The sequence below is a fragment of the Herpailurus yagouaroundi genome, unplaced genomic scaffold, assembly GCF_014898765.1.
Source record: "Herpailurus yagouaroundi ecotype Mexico unplaced genomic scaffold, PumYag 195, whole genome shotgun sequence".
Lineage (NCBI taxonomy): Eukaryota > Metazoa > Chordata > Mammalia > Carnivora > Felidae > Herpailurus > Herpailurus yagouaroundi.
In genome coordinates this window covers 1,609,119-1,613,751 of record NW_024412426.1, presented here as the reverse complement: position 1 = coordinate 1,613,751, position 4,633 = coordinate 1,609,119, and the positions used below count along the sequence as shown (strand labels likewise).

The 4,633-nt window shown below is 50.8% G+C and overlaps 1 long non-coding RNA gene across 2 annotated transcripts; it reads left to right on the top strand.

The window, feature by feature from the left end:
- On the top strand, positions 1-4,380 carry LOC121011680 (uncharacterized). 2 transcript variants are annotated; one of them, XR_005781691.1, is made up of 4 exons: positions 1-404; positions 1,796-1,979; positions 2,898-2,967; positions 3,977-4,380. It is a non-coding gene; the product is annotated as an uncharacterized LOC121011680 (long non-coding RNA). The 2 variants fall into 2 exon arrangements; XR_005781690.1 differs by lacking the exon at positions 1-404 and having other exon boundaries at positions 1,151-1,979.
- Positions 4,381-4,633: the final 253 nt, after the last annotated feature.

Genomic DNA, 4,633 nt, shown 5'->3' with positions numbered 1-4,633 from the left:
ATGTGCCCTCTCGTACACATCCAAGTGGGAGTAGGAAGGCTGGTTTGCACGGAGGAGCGGAATCAGGGATGGGCATCTGTCAAGATTATTTTGTGGTCCTGTTGTGCGTTTTAAACTTGGGGAAAATCACCCAGCAGGTGATATCTCACTCCCTGCCCTGCCTGCACGACTCACTGTGCTGCAATACTTCTGGCAACAGGAACCTTTAGCTCAAGGGCCCTCGAGAGAGGAAAGTTGTGTGTGCGTGTGACCTTTCCCTTCTGCGGGTAATGTGAAGTCTCACTCTGGGTCTGCTGCCTAAATACAGGGTGTCTTCTTAATGACTGTGGAATCGCGTTGTCATGAATGAGGAGCCAGAGTTCAGCGGCACCACAGGGGAGAAGGTTTAGGCTTCCGCAAACTCGGTTAAGTGTAAACAGAACCAGAAACTGCTGAGACACCAGACCGTGTCCATCGATGGAGAGGTCATGCCCGGGGGTGCGTGGTGCTGGTCGCTGATGTGAGCACTGAGGGAGGCATAGCATTTTCCAAGGAACACGGACAAGTGCCGACATTTCCCAGGGATGCTGACCGGCTTGGGAAAAGGGCCTGGAAATGCAATCACTTAAGGAATGGATGAGAAAAATGAGAATCCCTTGGCAATTCTTGGACCCGAGTGCTGCATATTCAGTTTATGAAGAGCTGCCTTCATCAGAGGGCACAAGCGTATTGCATATTGCTCCGCAGGGCAGGGCAAGCGTCCAGGGGGAACAGTACCACAGCCCACATCTTTAACCATTATACTTTCTGGAGAGAAGTGCAGAGGTTAGCTGGGTTTGCAACCTTTACCACTCCTCCTCCCCGTAGCTGGGGTCATTTCTTCTCAACCCGTAGGCTATGGCAACTTTATTTATTTATTTATAAATTTATTTGTTTATTTTTGAGACAGACAGAGAGAGAGAGAGACAGAGAGAGAGAGAGAGAGAGAGAGAGAGAGAATCCCAAGCAGGCTCCATGCAGAGCCTGGACGTGGGGCTGGATCCCATTACCTGAGCAGAAACCAAGAGTCGGATGCTCAACCCACTGAGCCACCCAGGCGCCCCTATGTCAGCTTTAAAACATGACTGCAAAGATCTGTGACACTTCACTTATCAAGAGGCGGGGTCTGTGCCCTTGGTCCTTGAATCTAGGCTCTGTGACTCCTTCACCAATAGATTATAGGGGAAGTTGCCCCATGCTAGCTTCTGGGCCCAACATTCAGAAACTGGCAACTTCCTCTCTCTTGGGTTGCTCACTCTTGGAAGCCGGCCACCACACTGTAAAGAAGTGGGCAGGCATTTAGGTGTTTGAGCTGGCGGTTCCAGCTGAGGTCCCAGCCGACAGCCAGCATCAACCACTAGATGCACTGAGCGAGCCTTCAAATGGCTCTTTGCACACAGTGGAGATGGACCGTCCCCACCACACCCTGCCCAAGCTGCACATTTGTGAGCAAAATACATTGTTGTTTTCAGCCCTACATTGGAGGTGGCTTGTTAGATAACAGGAACCCAGGCCAAGGCAGGCTCCCAATCCTCAGAACCAGTCCTAACTTGAATGGCAGAGAGTTCTGCCTCCGCCATGAGTCGGGTCAGCCTGACCTTGGTTCCCCACCTGCGCATAGGAGTGACTCAGAGCATCTGCCGGATGAAAGAATGAGGATAGATTCCAGTCGTGAAAACCGAACTTCTGCTTTATCCTGACCTGCATTCTTCCTCTAGTCGCCTTGGTGTATTTTTCAGCCTTGATTGTGACAATCGTGTCCATTTACTAAATACAGTTTGCAGGTGTTCCAAATATCTAAAAAAACTAAGTTTGGAGCTGCTCTGGGTGCTGCCAGCCTGGTCCCCCTTCCCCACCCTGCAGAGTCCCTGAGGAGCTCGTGGAAACCGATGGCCTCATTCATCCGTGTAATCTTTGGTCCTGCTCCTGAGTTCTGTCCTGACCACTTCGCTCTCCCAAAGGTAACACCAGGGCTTAAACCGAGCCGTGGTAAGTGGTAGCAGAGGTCTCGTTGCGTGCCGAGAGTCCCGGTGAGCTTTCTGAGAAGTGAAGGTTCATGTCTCAGCAGGCGAAAGAGGAAATGAAGCAGGCCCTCCATTTGGGGGCAGAGAGGCTGGGCTGGCTGTGGCCTGCCTTGAGGGAAGGGCAGGGGCCAGAGGGATTCTGTGCAGGTGGACGATGGCGGTACTTAGGGAAGGGGGTCAGGAGCACTGGTGTTTGGGCTGAAGCTGAGACAGTAGGAGCTGAGACAGTAGGAGCTGTGACCCCCGCGGAAAGCTGAGGGCTCTCCACATCCAGGTGGGAGGTATTTCAGTGGGAACGTGGGTTTGGAAGGTGGAACGTGAGGCCCGAAGGTACACGGTGGCACAATCCACGCTGTCTGGGCCCACTCGATACTGGCGGCTGGGCCTGGGGGTCGACTCGGCATTGAGGCTGAGGTGGGGGAGAGCAGAGGGGTGCCAAGAAATGAGGTCGGAAGGCATAAAGATGTTGCAGAGAGACAGCGAATGAGGCAGGCCAGGGAAAGGAGGACCGGAAAAGGGCAGAGTCCGGGGCTCAGAGAAAGGCACTGGGTAAAGAAGTTTGCTCCCATTGAAAGGGCCTGAAGGATAGACACAGGGGAAGGAGAAGGTGGGAGGACTCCAGTGAAGGCACCAGGCTTGCTGACGATTCTGAGGAAAGCGCTCAGTTTCCTCCTGAACTATGGTGGTTGGGGGGTGGCGGGGAAGGGTGTCTGTTTCTTCTTCAGCAAATTGGGGTCATGTAGAAGGAAGAGCACACTGTTTAGGGGTTAGGTGGTCTAGCTTCATGTTGGACTTTGCCACTGGTGAGTGACTCCAATAGTCTGGGCTTTCATTTCTCCATCGACAACATGACAGAGTTGTCTGTTACTGGCTGCCACGTCCCTTGAAGTTCTGGAAATTCTGTTGCTCAGTCCAATGAACACAGGTGGGTCCGGCACAGTGCTGGGCTCTGGAGGTGCAGGTGACAGGTGCCCTGCCTTCAGGGGGCTCACACTGGGGTGGGGAAAGGGGACCTCCCTACGGGAGGCTGGGCTGCAACATGAAGGGGGATGAGAGCACTGGTTCTGTTACTAGGCTCAGCTCGAGGTTACGGTGAGATAGCAGAGAAGAACAGAACCCCCCCACCCCCCACCCCCAAATGGGGACTGAAGGAAGAATTGATTGGTCTGGAGGCAAAAGAAGGAGGTCCGGGAGGATGTGTTGAAGTTTCACAGCAGAGTCACGAAGCGGGCAGATGAACATTGTGTGAACTTGGCCTAATCTGTACCATGGCCTGCTCAAGATGGTCCGGGCCCTGCGCTGAGCCAAGGGGTGTGGGAAGGCTGTACCCCGGGGCCCTCCTCCAGGAACATGGAGAAGCGCTTAAATCCATTTCGTTCCTTTGAGGCATACATTTATTTTTCAAAAGTATTTATTTTCAATGCTAAGTGAATTAAGCCAGGGGAAGACACATGATTTCACTGATATGTGGAATTTAAGAAACAAAACAAATGAACAAGGGTAAAAAGAAGAGACAAACCAAAAACAGACTCTTCAATATAGAGAACAAACAGATGGTTACCAGGGGGAGGCAGTGGGGGATGGGTGAAATAGGTGATGGGAATCAGGGGTGCACTCGTCCTAATGGGTACCGGATGATGTAAGGAACTGGGGGGGGGGGTCACTACATTGTACATCTGAAGCTAATATAGCACAGTATGTTACCTACGCTGGAATTAAAAATAAAAGTATTTTCATTTTAGAAAAATGAGAACATTCAAAAACCAAATGAGTCATAAGGTTAGCAGATAGTTAATATAGTATATATCCTAGATCTCTCTCTCTCTCTCTCTCTCTCTCTCAACACACAAACGTACACACAATTTTATTAGACTATTTTGTGCTTTTCCCACTTGGCATTGTGTATGAACGTCTCTCCTTGTTGATGAATATAGATCACATTGACAGTAGACACCCAAGACTCCAAGATGGCATCAGTCATGCCAGTGAAGAAGAAACTCAAGTTGCCAAACCAAGGGAGCTGCCAACCTGGTTACTGATGTGGAATTTCACCCCTAACGGCATTGTTGGAGCATTTCAAAGAGGTTACTTACCACCGGTCTCACAACCAGTACGTCAGTGTGAACAAAGGGAGCATTGCTGGCGTTTCTATGGTGCCGGCGGACCTGCCTTTCAACTACTACTTTCCTTACACAGAACTCACGTGTGCACAGCCACGCACAGACCACCGCAGAGAGTGTGGAGGGTGCACTCTGTAATCCTGACCATCTTTGCTTAGCACCCCTGAATCCTTTCATATCCTAATTGAGAATTAACACCCAATAAAGAAATACTGGCTAAAAAATATACATATCAACATCATCATTTTTTTTAGCTTTTTTTTTTTTTAAGAGAGAGAGAGCACATGCAAGCCGTGGAGAGGGGTGGAGGGAGAGGGAGAGAGAGAGAGAGAGAGAGAGAGGGAGGGAGAGAGAGAGAGAGAGAGAGAGAGAGAATTTTAAGCAGGCTCCACGGCCAGCACAGAGCCTGATGTGGGGCTCCATCTCAAGACCCTGAGATCATGACCTGAGCCGAAATCAAGAGTTGGACGC